Here is a 15,706-nt window from a genome sequence, read left to right on the forward strand (position 1 = left end):
GATGAAAATACAGATGGGTTAAATATCCCACGTCCCAGACCGTCTCCAGAAAAGCCAATTCGTACTCACTTATGTATCTCCCTCCTTCTAGCCTGACAATTCTGAGGGGGTCAAGAATTTCATAGCAGATGGGACACCTCCTTGGGGAGGGCAGAATATGAGCACACAAAAACCAAGTTTCTTCTCCTAAAAATCCCCTGGCAATTGCTTGGTAATAATTTTCCCCAAGACGGCATGCACACCACCTCCTAAATGACCTTCACAAATTTCCTTCCTAGCCCTAACATGCTTGTAAACCTGTGTACCACGCAATCGTTGCCACCTGCCTATTCCAGGCTCCTGTGGGTCTGTGCCCCTTCTAATCCCTCCCAGGGGAGTGATCAGGCCCCTTCGTCCACACTGCCAGGTGGGTTCCTCCTCACCTGAGTGCTCAGTTCCCCTGCTGCTGTCCACTACCTGCTAACGTGAAAGGTATGGGCATTGAGAAGCAGAATCCTTCCAGAAGAGCAAGGCTCCTTCCCCCCACTAGAAGATTCGAGCTGCAAGGCCTTGGAGTAGTCCCAAATGGGACTTGTCTCCTCAAAGTGAGGAGTTTCCTGGCCAATGCACCAAATGTTGTAGCCACGCATTCTGGGAAACAAACTCATTCAGAAGGACAATGCAGATAGTGGAGTGCAGTTTATTACACCAGCGGGCCCAAGGCAGAGTCTCCTCTTAGCCAAGGACCCTGACCAGTTTTTCTGAAAACCTTATATACCCTAAGTGTGCATGCCCAAACCCACCTCCCCAAATTCCCTGAAACTAGTCTGAACAAAGGAAAAGAAAGATACAATCAATGTTAACCTGTGATTCATATGCCTTAACCCTAGGTAGTTAACACTGGACAATTATCAATAGGCCTATGGTCATACCCCAATAAGCATAATAGAATGTATGATTCTATTTGGTTATGCAGATAATTAGGGTATTCTTTTAGGCAACAGAGAGTCTAGGTATATGAGCCCTGGAGCTCTTCCATCCAGAGGGCCTGGTTTTCCAGTTGATATATCATTTCCATAGATACTGGGATATAGCTCAAAGTCCACAGTCTGGCCCAAGATGGAGTCCTGCTTTCAAAATGGAGCCTGTTCTGTCTGTTTCCTCCTTCAAGAACACCAGCTGAGAGCAGACAGGAGTACCTGACCAACAGAAAAGAATATATAGAACCACACAAAACTCGGATCAAACCCTGAATCTTTGGAGTGGTAGCACTGACTCCATGACCCTAGACTACCAGAGAACTAACCCTCAGTTCAGTTCAGTCGCTCAGTCGTGTCTGACTCTTTGCAACCCCATGAATCGCATCACACCAGGCCTCCCTGTCCATCGCCAACTCCCAGAGTTCACTCAGACTCACGTCCATCGAGTCCGTGATGCCATCCAGCAATCTCATCGTGTGCCGTCCCCTTATCCTCCTGCCCCCAATCCCTCCTAGCATCAGGGGCTTTTCCAATGAGTCAACTCTTTGCATGAGGTGGCCAAAGTACTGGAGTTTCAGCTTCAGCATCATTCCTTCCAAAGAACACCCAGGGCTGATCTCCTTCAGAATGGACTGGTTGGATCTCCTTGCAGTCCAAGGGACTCTCAAGAGTCTTCTCCAACACCACAGCTCAAAAGCATCAATTCTTTGGTGCTCAGCTTTCTTCACAGTCCAACTCTCACATCCATATATGACCACTGGAAAAACCATAGCCTTGAAGACAGACCTTTGTTGGCAAAGTAATGTCTCTGCTTTTGAATATGCTATCTATGTTGGTCATAACTTTTCTTCCAAGGAGTAAGCGTCTTTTAATTTCATGGCTGCAGTCACCATCTGCAGTGATTTTGGAGCCCAAAAAAACAGAGCTGACACTGTTTCCACTGTTTCCCCATCATTTCCCAGGAAGTGATGGGACCAGATGCCATGATCTTAGTTTTCTGAATGTTGAACTTTAAGCCAACTTTTTCACTCTCCTCTTTCACTTTCATCAAGAGGCCTTTTAGTTCTTCACTTTCTGCCATAAGGGTGGTGTCATCTGCATATCTGAGGTTATTGATATTTCTCCTGGCAATCTTGATTCCAGCTTGTGCTTCTTCCAGCCCAGCGTTTCTCATGATGTACTTTGCATATAACCCTAGGGAGTCTCAAATAGTGAGAACTCCCACGTAAGAAACCACTTGAATACAAGACCTGGCATCACCCAACCACCAGTTGCACCCTGTGCAGGAAGCCTCATCCAAACATCAAACAAAACAAAAATACAAACCCAGTCATCAGCAGACAGGATTAACAACTCACTCAGCCTTCCCCATCAGAGGAAAAACAAACAAAAAGCTCAGCATAAATCTCACCCTAGACAAAGCTTACACAAACCATTGCACCAAACTTAGAAGGGCAGAAACCAAAAAGAAGAAAGAATACAACCTTGAAGCCTGGGAAAAGGAGATCTCAAAACATAAGTTAAAAAATAATAATGAAAAGCAGAGAAATACTGCACAAATGAAGGAACAAACTAGACACACAGAGGTCAGAATAAATGAAGAGAAAATAAGCAAACTACCTGAAAAAGAATTGAGAAAAATAATAGTAAAGATGACCCCAAATCTTGAAAACAGAATGGAAAAAATGCAAGAATCAATTAACAAAGACCTAGAAAAATTAAAAAATAAACATACAGAAATAAACAACACAATTACTGAAATTAAAAATACTCTAGAAGGAACCAATAGCAGAATATCTGAAGCAGAAAAACGAATCAGTAAGCTGGAAGATAAAATGGTGGAAATAACTGCTGAAGAGCAGAATAAAGTTAAAAGAATGAAAAGAACTGAGGATAATCTCAGAGGCCTCTGGGACAATACTAAATGCAACAACATTCAAATTATAGGGGTCCCAGAAGAAGAGAAAAAGAAAGGGTATGAGAAAATTTTTGAAGAGATTATAGTTGAAAATTTCCCCAATATGGAAAAGGAAATGGTCAATCAAGTCCAAGAGGCACAAAGAGTTCCATACAGTATAAACCGGAGGGAAAACACACCAAGACACAAACTAATCAAACTAACAAAGATTAAACACAGAGAAAAAATATTAAAAGCAACAAGGGAAAAGAAACAAGTAACATACAAGGGAAAACCCATACATTTAATAGCTGATCTTTCAGCAGAAACTCTGCAGGCCAGAAAGGAATGGAAGGATATATTTAAAGTACTAAAAGGGAAAAATCTACAACCAAGATACTCTATCCAGCAAGGATCTCATTCAAAACTGATAGAGAGATCAAAAGCTTTACAGACAAGCAAAAGTTAGGAGAATTCAGTACTACCAAACCAGCTTTACAACAAATGTGAAGGGACTTATAAAGGTAGGAAGAATCAATATTGTGAAAATGACTATGCTACCACATGCAATCTGCAGATTCAATGAGATCCTTATTAAATTACCAATGGGAATTTTCACAGCACTATAACAACAAATTTCACAGTTCATATGGAAACACAATAGCCAAATAGCCAAAGCAGTCTTGAGAAAGAAGAATGGAACTGGAGGAATCAACCTTCTTGACTTCAGATTATACTACAAAGCTACAGTCCTCAGGACAGTATGGTATTGGCACAAAAACAGAAATGTAGATTAATGGAACAAGATAGAAAGCCCAGAAATAAATCCATGCACCTCTAGGTACCTTATCTTTGACAAGGAGGCAAGAATATACAATGGGGCAAAATTATCCTTCAATTAAAAAATAAATAAATTAAAAAAAATACTAGCCCAACATCACCACCTTCTGAAATCCTTACCAAACCTCAATGAATACTTTTCTTTAAAAAAAATATTTTTTTAATTGAAGGACAATTGCTTTATAGAATTCTGTTGTTTTCAGTGAAACCTAAACGTGAATCAGCCATAGACATACATATGTCCCCTGCATCTTGAAACTCCCTTCCATCTCTCCCCATCCCACCCCTCTCGGTTGATACAGAGCCCCTCTTTGGGTTCCATGAGACATATCAAATTCCCATTGGCTATCTATTTCACATATGGTACTGTAAGTTTCCATGTTACTCACTCCATACAGTTCACCCTCTCCTCCCCTCTCCCCATGTCCATAAGTCATTCTCTATGTCTGTTTCTCCACTGCTGACCTGCAAATAAATTCTTCAGTACCGTTTTTCTAAATTCCTTATATATGCGTTAGTATATGATATTTATCTTTCTCTTTCTGACTTACTTCACTCTGTATAATAGGCTCTAGGTTCATCCACCTCATTAGAATAGACTCAAATGCATTCCTTTTTATGGCTGAGTAGTACCCCATTGTATACATATACCACAGCCTCTTTATCCATTCATCTGTCAGTGGGCATCGGGTTGCTTCCACGTTCTAGCTATTGTAAATATTGCTGCAATGAACAATGGAGTACGTGTGTCTTTTTCAATTTTGCTTTGCTCAGGGCATATGCCTAGGAGTGGGATTGCTGGGTCATATAGTGGTTTTATTCCTAGTTTTATACGGAATCTCCGTATCATCTTCCATAGTGGCTGTATCAATTTGCATTTCCACAATAGTGCAAGAGCATTCCCTTTTCTCCACACCCTCTGCAGCATTTATTGCTTGTAGACATTTTGATGATGGCCATTCTTACTGGTACAGACTTCCCTGTAGCTCAAAAGGTAAAGAATCTGCCTGCAATGCAGGAGACCAGGGTTCAATCCCTGGGTTGGGAAGTTCCTCTGGAGAAGGGAATGGCAATCCACTCCAGTATTCTTGCCTGGAGAATTTCATGGACAGAGAAGTCTGGTGGGCTACAGTCTGTGGGGTCGCAAAGAGCCGGACACAACTGAGTGACTAACACACACATAACACATTCTGACTGGTGTGAGGTGATATCTCATTGTAGTTTTTATTTGCAGGGGCAGGAGGAGAAGGGGACAACAGAGGATGAGATGTCTGGATGGGCTCACCGACTTGATGGACATGAGTTTGGGTGAACTCCGGGAGTTGGTGATGGACAGGGAGGCCAGGCGTGCTGCAATTCATGGGGTCGCAAATAGTCTGACATGACTGAGTGACTGAACTGAACTGAACTGAACTGAATAATGAGTAACGTTGATCATCTTTTCATGTGTTTGTTAGCCATCTGTATGTCTTCTTTGGAGAAATGTCTGTTTAGGTCTTTTTCCTACTTTTTGATTTGGTTTATTGTTTTTGTGGTTGAGTTGTATGAACTGCTTGTATATTTTGGAAATTAATCTTTTGTCAGTTGGTTCCTTTGCTATTATTTCCTCCTATTCTGAGGGTTGTCTTTTCACCTTGCTTATAGTTTCCATTGCTGTGCAAAAGCTTTTAAGTTTAATCAGGTCCCACTTGTTTACTTTTGTTTTTATTTTCATTACTTTAGGAGATAGGCCATAAAGGCTCTTGCTTTGATTGATGTCACTAAGTGTTCTGCCTATGTTTTCCTCTATGAGCTTTATAGTTTCCAGACTTATATTTAGGTCATTAATCCATTTGGAGTTTATCTTTGTGTATGGTGTTAGGAAGCATTCTAATTTCATTCTTTTACATGTAACTGTCCATTTTTCCCAGCACCACTTATTGAAGAGGATTTCTTTGCCCCATCGTATGTTCTTGCCTCCTTTGTTAAAAATAAGGTACCCATAGGTGCATGGATTTATCTCTAGGTTGTCTATCTTGTTCCATCAGTCTATATTTCTGTTTATGTGCCAGCTCCATACTGTCTTGAGGATTGTAGCTTTGTAGTATAATCTGAAGTCAAAAGGTTGATTCCTCCAGTTCCATTCTTCTTTCTCAAGACTGCTTTGGCTATTCAGGGTCTTTTTGTTTCCATATCAATTGTGAAATTTGTTGTTCTAATTCTGTGAAAAATGCTGTTCGTAATTTGAAAGTGATTGCATTGAATCTGTAGATTTCATTTGGTAGTACAGTCATTTTCACAATATTAATTCTTCCTACCCAAGAACATGGAATATTTCTCCATCTGTTTAAGTCACCTTTGATTTCTTTCATCAGTGTCTTATAATTTTCTGTATATACTTCTTTTGTCTCCTTAGGTTTATTCCTAGATATTTTATTCTTTTTATTGCAATGGTGAATTGGGTTGATTCCTTAATTTCTCTTTCTGATTTTTCATTGTTATTATATAGGAGTGCAAGTGATTTCTGTGTATTGATTTTATATCCTGCAACTTTGCTAAATTCACTTATTAGCACTAGTAGTCTTCTCAGAGTATCTTTAGAGTTTTCTATGTATAGTAACATGTCATCTGCAGACATTGAGAGCTTTATATCTTCTTTTCCCTTCTGAGTTCCTTTTATATCTTTCTCTTCTCTAATTGCCATAGCTGCCGCTGCTGCTGCTAAATCACTTCAGTCGTGTCTGACTCTGTGTGACCCCATAGATGGCAGCCCACCAGGCTCCCCCGTCCCTGGGATTCTCCAGACAAGAACACTAGAGTGGGTTGCCATTTCCTTCTCCAATGCATGAAAGTGAAAAGTCAAAGTGAAGTCGCTCAGTCGTGTCCGACTCTTAGCGACCCCATGGACTGCAGCCCACCAGGCTCCTCCACCCATGGGACCATCCAGGCAAGAGTACTGGAGTGGGTTGCCATTGCCTTCTCCAATTGCCATAGCTAGTACCTCCAAAACTATGTTGAATAATAGAAGTGAGAGTGGACACCCTTGTCTTGTTTCTGATCTTGGGGGAATGCTTTCAGTTTTCACCATTGAGAGTGATGTTTGTTTTGTTCTTATTATATATGGCCTTTAAAATGTTGAATTAGGTTCTTTTTATGCCTGTTTTTTGAAGAGTTTTGATCATCAATGAGTGCTGAATTTTGTCAAAGACTTTTTCTTCATCTATTGAGATTATCATATGGTTTTATCATTCAGTTTGTTAATCTGGTGTATCACATTGATTGATTTGCATATACTGAAGAATCCTTGCATCCCTGCAATAAACCCAAGTTGATCATGGTGTATGAACTTTTGAATGTGTTGTTGAATTCTGTTGTTAGAATTTTGTTGAGGATTTTTTCATTTCTAATTTTGTTGATTTTATTCACCCGCCCCCCTTTTTTTAATTTGATGAGTCCAGCTAAAGGCTTGTCAATTTTGTTTATCTTCTCAAAGAACCAGCTTTTAGTTTTATTTATCTTTACTATTATTTCTTTCATTTCTTTTTTATTTATTTCTGCTCTGATGTATATGATTTATTTCCTTCTGCTAATTTTAGGGGTTTTTTTTTGGTGTTGTTGTTCTTTTTCCATTTGTTTTAGGTGTAAATTTACATTGTCTATTTGATGTTCTTCTTATTTCTTGAGGTAGGATTGTATTGCTATAAACTACCCTCTTATATTTCTGTTTCTCTTAGAACTGCTTTTGCTGCATTTGGTAGGTTTTGAGTTGTTGTGTTTTCATTGTCATTTGTTTCTAGGAATTTTTTTAATTTCTGCAGTAACCTGTTGGTTATTTAGAAATGTATTGTTTAATCTCCATACGTTTGTGTTCTTTACAGTTTTTTTTCTTGTAATTGATATGTAGTTATGGTCAGAAAAGATGCTTGATATGATTTTGATTTTCTTAAATTTACTTAGGTTTGATTTGCGACCCAACCTGTGGCCTATCCTGGAGAATGTTGCATGTGCACTTGAGAAGAAGCTGTATTCTTCTGCATTTCATGGAATGCCTTGAAGATATCAATGAGATCCATCTCATCTAATGTATCATTTAAGACTCATGCTTCCTTATGAATTTTCTGTTTTGATGATCTGTCCAGTGGTATGAGTGGGGTGTTAAAGTCTCCTACTATTATTGTATTACTGTCAATTTCTCCTTTTATGTCTGTTAGTGTCTGTCTTATGTATTGAGGTGCTTCCATGTTGGGTACATAGATATTTGCAATTGCTCTGTCTTCCTCTTGGATTGATCCCTTGATCATTATGTAGTGTCTTTCCTTATCTCTTGTAATGTTCTTTATTTTAAGGTCTATTTTGTCTGATATGAGGATTGATACTCCAGCTTTCTTTTGCTTTCCATTTGCATGTAATATATTTTTCCACCCTCTCACTTTCAGTCTATGTGTGTCTTTACATCCGAAGTGGTTTTCTTGTAGACAGCATACATATGGGTCTTGTTTTTATATCCATTCAGCCAGTCTGTGTCTTTTGGTTGGAGCAATTAATCTATTTTCATTTAAAGTAATTATATATATTATATTAAATATATAATTATATTATATAATATATTAAATATAATATTATATATATTATATATATAATGGGTTTATTTTTGTAGATCTTTTTCTTCTGTTGTATTTCCTGACTGTATAAATCACTTTAACATTTGTTGTAAAGCTGGTTTGGTGGTACTGAATTCTCTTAACTTTTGCTTGTCTGTAAAGCTTTTGATCTTTCCATCAATTTTGAATGAGATCCTTGCTGTGTAATGTAATCTTGGTTGTAGATTTTTCCTTTTCAGTACTTTAAATATATTTTGCCATTCTCTTCTGGCCTACAGAGTTTCTGCTCAAAGATCAGCTATTAAACATATGAGGTTTCCCTTGGATGTTGCTTGTTTCTTTTCCCTTGCTGCTTTTAATAGTCTTTGTGTTTAATCTTTGTTAGTTTGATTAGTCTGTGTCTTGGTGTGTTTCTCCTTGGGTTTATCCTATATGGAACTCTTTGTGCCTCTTGGACTTGATTGACCATTTCCTTTTCCATATTAGGGAAATTTTCAACTATAATCTTTCCAAAAATTTTCTCATACCCTTTCTTTTTCTCTTTTCTTCTGGGACCCCTGTTCCTTTTGGTTCCTGCCCTTGTCTAATGTTGGTCTAGTGCTTTGTGTAATCTTCGTGTAGGGTGAGATTTGGGCTTGTGCTTTAGTGGGAGGAGTTGAGGGTTTTTTTTTTTTTTCCCCTCTGATGCACAAGGCTGAGTGAGGTGGTAAGCCTGTTTGCTGATGACTGAGTTTGTACTTTTGTCTTTTTGCTGTTTGGATGAGGCATCCTGCACAGGGTGCTACTGGCAGTTGGGTGATACTGTGTCTTGAGTACTAGTGGTTGCCTTTGTGGGAGTTCTCACTATTTGGATAATCCCAGGGGTTAGGAGTTCTCTGATAGTTTAGGGTCTTGGAGTCAGCACTCATACTTCAAAGGTTCAGGGCTTGATCTCTGGCCAGGAAAGAGATTCTACAGATGGTTTGTTATGGCATTAAATGGGATGAAAACAAATACCCAAAAATGAGAAACCAAAGACAAAGCCAAGACAAATTGCAGACAAAATCAGGCAAATAATAATTAAAATAATGGAATATACACATGTACACCCATAAGCATAATCAAAATAGTCCAACAAAAATAAAGTACAATAGACTGACCCAGCAAACAAAGGAAACCAAAAATGATATCCACCAGTTAAGAACAAAACTAACAAAAGCACAAAGTGGAAAACAAAACTAAAGCAAGATGCCAACTGAGGAATAAAGCAAGGAAAACAAAACTAACAAATATTGTGAGAAAAAGGAAGGAAAGAAAGAAAAGAAAGAATGGAATTGAAAACTTAAATGGAGGTAGATGAAGAATTATATATAATAGAGATTTAACTGCAAGGGGGAAAGAAAAGTAGGAAAGGAAACAAAGGAATAAATGTAGTAAAAGTAATAGTAAGTTTAAAAAATTTAAAAACTAAAATTAAAAAAGAGGGGAAACAAAGGAAAACTCTACAGACCTGCAAAAGGCCAATATAGAGGCAGAAGTTTATAATAGCCATAAAATGTGTGTTTGAGAAAAAAATCTCAAAAGTTTAAATAGATTTCATAGTGCTAATAAAATAGATTACTGCAACAGAGGGTAGAAAAAGAAAAAAGAAAAATATCCAAAAAAAACTGCAGAACAAGTCAAAACATAAGAGTAATAAATGTTTTTTCTTGAGACTCTGCTGTCAGTGTCCTTTCCCTCACTGGGAATCACAGTCCACCTCACCTCCCTAGACCCCCTGCGTGGGTCTCTGGATCTGCTGTGGGGGCAGCTCATATTCTAATCTGGTCCTATTCCTGTGTGTTTTTGCCTCCATTGTCCATAGCTGTAAGAACTAGTGCGTTTTCTTTTGTGGGAGCTCTCAATGACCTTTTAAATATTCCATAGACAATTAAAGATTTTAAAATTAAAAATAATAATAATAAATAAAAAATCCAGGTTAAAAAAAAGAAAATATATATAGTATTACCTAGAATTATTGCTCTTATAATCCAAAAGTTAAATGTTAAAATATTAGAAAGATGGTAATGATGACCCTATATGCGAGACAGCAAAAGAGACACAGATGTATAGAACAGGCTTTTGGACTCTGTGGGAAAAGGCGAGGAGGGTGGGATGATTTGAGAGAATAGCACTGAAACATGTATATTATCATATATGAAACAGATTGCCAGTCCAGGTTCGATGCATGAGAGAGGGTGCTCAGGGCTGCTGCACTGGGATGACCCTGAGGGATGGGATGGGGAGGGAGGTGGGAGGGGGGTTTAGGATGGGGAACATATGTACATCCATGGCTGATTCATGTCAACGTATGGCAAAAACCACCACAATATTGTGAAGTAATTAGCCTGCATATAAAATAAATAAATTAAAAAATAAAATTCATTTAAAGCCTGCAAAAAAAAAATAAATAAATAAATAAATATTCCATAGACACAGAGTCTGACTAGTTGATCATGTGGATTTAAGCTGCGGCTTGTATGACTGGGGGCTTCCCTGGTGGCTCAGACAGTAAAGCATCTGCCTACAATGTGGGAGACCTGGGTTCAATCCCTGGGTCGGGAAGATCCCCTGGAGAAGGAAATGGCAATCTACTCCAGCACGCTTGCCTGGAAAATCCCATGGACAGAGGAGCCTGAAAGGCTACAGTCCGTGGGGTCGCAAAGAGTCGGACGTGACTGAGCTACTTCACTTTCACTTGTATGACTGGTGGTAAGGTTTTGGGTCTTTTTCCTTAGCCACACTGCCCCTGGGTTTCAACTGTGGTTTTTTCTCCACCTCTGCATGTGGGCCATCCACTGGGGTTTGCTCCTGAGTCTGCCCTGGAGGACTTGAGTCTGCCCCAGTGAAGGCCAGGTGTAGAGGTTGTGCAGCTGCTTGGGTTGCAGGGGCCCTGACAGCACCAGATACTCAGGGGGGGTTGGCAGCTGGGGCAGCAGGAAATATGGTGCTCTAGAAGAGTATGGCAGTCCACTCCAGTATTCTTGCCTGGAAAACCCCACTGACAGAGAAGTCTGATAGGCCACAGTCCATAGGGTCGCAAACAAGTGATCCTGCGTGCATAGATAGAAGACCTTTTTATTGCCTGTGGCAGCTCTGCCCCAGTGAGGGTTGAGAGTGAAGGTGGTGCAGCTGCTTGGGTCACGGGGACATGGACTGCCTCTGCCACAGGAGTTATGGCCTTATCAGAGTCTTTTTTTGAGCCTCTGGCAGCTGGTGATCAGAAGGCCTCTTTGGCTTGTCTTTCTTTGTTATTCCACCTGGTCAGGTATTCAGAGGCTCCCTTGGCTGGAGTCCTTCTCTGTTTTTCAGGCATATCAGGCACATAAAGGTGCTCCTCTGGCTGGGGTCCTACTCTGTTTTTCAATGCATCAGGTACTTATAGGGGCACCCTGGGTGAGGTCCTACTCTGCTGTTCTGAGCACAGGCGCTTGATGGGCCAGCCTCTCTATTGTTCAGCTGCCGATGCTGGCTTGTGGGGAATCGGAGGCTATGGTGATGGCTCCAGCCCGTACATATGACTCAGCAGTATCGTCTTGCTTCCATGGCTGCCTGGCATTTTCCACAGGCATTTCCCACCACAGTCTCCTCCCTCCTGTCTCCTTGGTCCATCTTTCTGCCCTCAGGCTCTGTCAACAGCAGCCCTCATCCTGGGATTGCTCCACAAACTCTATACTCCCAGCTCCCAGCTGCTGAGTCTTCTAGGGAACCTGCATCCCTGTCTAGGGTATGTATGGCTGCAGCAAGAACTGTCTGATTTTCATTCCATTTAGGCTGCCAAAGGGCAGCTGCTTCACTTTCAGCCTCAAATGTTTCTCCTCTGACCCAGACAATTGTCCCAATGTGGCAATCGGACCCCTGCACTTCAGTTCCCCCACCCAGCGAGCTCAGGTTCACTCCTACTAAGACTCCTGTTTTCCCCCATAGTTCCTTTGCCCTACCGAGTTTTGCCTGGTTCTATATATTATTTTTCTGGTGGTCAGGTACTCCTGTCCACTCTGTGTCTCCAGGTACACCTACTTCTGTGTCTGAAGGTGTATTCCTGAGTATCTGTGGAGAGAGATGTACTCCACGTCCACCTATTCCTCCACCATCTTGTTCCACTTTCTTATTTTTAATCACAATATTTTTAAAAGGAGAATTTTATTATAATGGTTGAAACTCTATATCATTAAAAAGACAAAGAAAAGATATAATATATATCTGGAAACAAATGAAAATATAAAGATAAATCTCTTTAGCCTATTAATTGTTTAAAAACTTAAAGATCAATTTTAAATTGTTTCCACATTATATTTCAGGTGACCTTACCAGATGGCTCAGCCATAAATAATTTGCCTGAAATGCAGGAGATGTTGGTTCAACCCCTGTCAGAAAGATACCCTGGATGACGGCACTGCAACCTACTCCAGTATTCTTGCCTGGAGAATCCCATGAATAGAGGAGTCTAGTGGGCTACTTTTGACTGTGTGGATCACACACTTTTGACTGTGTGGATTACAATAAACTGTGGAAAATTGTTCAAGATATGGGAATACCAGACCATCAGACCTGCCTCTTGAGAAACCTATATGCAGGTCAGGAAGCAACAGTTAGAACTGGACATGGAACAACAGACTGGTTCCAAATAGGAAAAGGAGTACGTCAAGACTGTATATTGTCACCCTGTTTATTTAACTTATATGCAGAGTGCATCATGAGAAACACTGGACTGGAAGAAACACAAGCTGGAATCAAGATTGCCAGGAGAAATGTCAATAACCTCAGATATGCAGATGACACCACCCTTATGGCAGAAAGTGAAGAGGAACTAAAAAGCCTCTTGATGAAAGTGAAAGAGGAGAGTGAAAAAGTTGGCTTAAAGCTCAACATTCAGACAACAAAGATCATGGCATCTGGTCCCATCACTTCATGGAAAATAGATGGGGAAACAGTGGAAACAGTGTCAGACTTTATTTTTTTGGACTCCAAAATCCCTGCAGATGGTGACTGCAGCCAGACGCTTACTCCTTGGAAGAAAAGTCATGACCAATCTAGATAGCATATTCAAAAGCAGAGACATTACTTTGCCAACAAAGGTCCATCTAGTCAAGGCTATGGTTTTTCCTGTGATCATGTATGGATGTGAGAGTTGGACTGTGAAGAAGGCTGAGTGCCGAAGAATTGATGCTTTTGAACTGTGGTGTTGGAGAAGACTCTTGAGAGTCCCTTGGACTGCAAGGAGATCCAACCAGTCCATTCTGAAGGAGATCATCCCTGGGATTTCTTTGGAAGGAATGATGCTAAAGCTGAAACTCCAGTACTTTGGCCACCTCATGCGAAGAGTTGACTTATTGGAAAAGACTGATGCCGGGAGGGATTGGGGGCAGGAGGAGAAGGGGATGACAGAGGATAAGATGGCTGGATGGCATCACTGACTCGATGGATGTGAGTCTGAGTGAACTCCGGGAGATGGTGATGGACAGGGAGGCCTGGCGGGCTGCGATTCACATGGTCGCAAAGAGTCAGACACGACTGAGCGACTGAACTGACTGACTGAGTGACTGAGTGGGCAACAGTCCATAAAGTTGCAAAGAGTTGGACACAAGTGAAGCAACTGAGCACACATGCAGACTTCACGTATGGTTAGATCTAGATCTATGGTAGATCTAGGCTCCTTTAGCCCCGTAAACACTATGAGGACCAAGTGGCCTTGCAAAATCTTATAACCAATAAATCATTAATATGTGGGAATTAAACACTAACAGTTATACTTTGGTTTCAAACATAATCTGAGAACCTCTGCCCAGAAATGAAGCAAAGAGACTCCAATGATGAAAAAGAATAGCTATTGGAGTCAGGAAAGGAGCCCTATTGTTAGTAAAAAGAGAAATACATATGTTACAAATGAAAAAAAAACAAACAAACAATGCTTCCTTTGTTAAAGTTATTGAGAGTGTTCTGGATCATTTTCAAATATCATACATTTAAAAATCAGTTTTTATTGTAATTTCTACTCATAAAGTGATTTCAACATTAGTTTATGTTTAAGTTGTATAATCACATTTATTTTTTATACCTTGAAGTACATAAACACCAGATTTAGGAACTGACACAATGAAAAACACTTGAAGGTTTTAAATGATAATTTAACATGTCTAGACTATGAATAAATCATTTCTTGCATAGCCAGAAGAGAAAGCTTAAGAAGAAAACTAACTTGTGTCACTAGTTCATGTGGTAAATTTGTTCCATTAGCAGAATTATATAAACAGTATCCATTAAGAGTTTATAATTGCAAGAATATGGAAATGCAAATTTTACAATTCACATGATGATACTGCGTGCAGTTTAATTTCAGGATGAGAAATTAGAAAGTCGCTTCTGTGTCTGCAAGTCAAAAACACTCAGGTATTAATATTTCAGCATCATTTTATTGTCAGTTTTCTACACAACAAAATAGGTGAACTATGTTTTTTAATATAACTTATATTTTGGGACTCAGATAAAAGCTATTTTGATTTTAAGTGAGAAAACGGAGTGCTCAGACATTTAGTTTTTCATGGACTGGCTCTTGTGCAAAAACTTCTAGCCTCTCCACTGAGTTACATACAAATGAGCAAATGTGCCAGCAGAACCAAATGGGCTCTCAACCATATGTGCCAATTTCCTTATAAACACATCGTAAGCTCTTCCACAAAGAGAAGAAGAACTTAGGGTTGTGAAGATGCATTAAGTTGGTTGACAATGGAAGGACTGGTGCGTGGGGGGGGGGGGGGGGCGGGCAGAAGTGGAGGGGGTGGGGTCAGGGGTGATGATGTAGATTTCAGAAGAAAAGGCATGCTCAAACTTCCTCAGGCACACGGTAATGTTCACCATGGATCATTGTTAAATCCTTTGGACAGAAGATTAAGTGTAAGCAGAACACAGAGCACAACAGACAGAGAAATTCTAAATCAACAAATAATGGAGCAGGACAGACCCTAGGATCTGAAGCCAACAAGGCTTAACTGTAACCTGACTGAAGGTATTAAAATTGCTAAAGAAGAATTTGTAAAGCTGAAGGAGGATTATCAGTTGGTGAGGGAAGCACAAACAAAATGACAAAAAGACAGATTTTGACACTTTTCAAGCGTCTTATTTTGGGGCTTCCCAGGTGGCCCAGTGGTAATGAATCTGCCTGCCAATACAGGAGATGCAAGAGACATAGGTTTGCTCCCTGGGTTGGGAAGATCCCCTGTAGTAGAAAATGATTAATCCACTCTGGTTTTCTTTTTTTTTTTTTTCACTCTGGTTTTCTTGCCTGGAAAATTCCATGGACAAAGCAGCCTGGCGGGCTACAGTCCAAAGGGTGGCACAGAGTTGGACACAACTGAACACATAGAAAGGGCATTATTTGGAAGGGCAATCTGATATTTTAAATTTCTGTCAAG

The sequence above is a fragment of the Ovis canadensis genome, chromosome 9 (assembly GCF_042477335.2).
Source record: "Ovis canadensis isolate MfBH-ARS-UI-01 breed Bighorn chromosome 9, ARS-UI_OviCan_v2, whole genome shotgun sequence".
Lineage (NCBI taxonomy): Eukaryota > Metazoa > Chordata > Mammalia > Artiodactyla > Bovidae > Ovis > Ovis canadensis.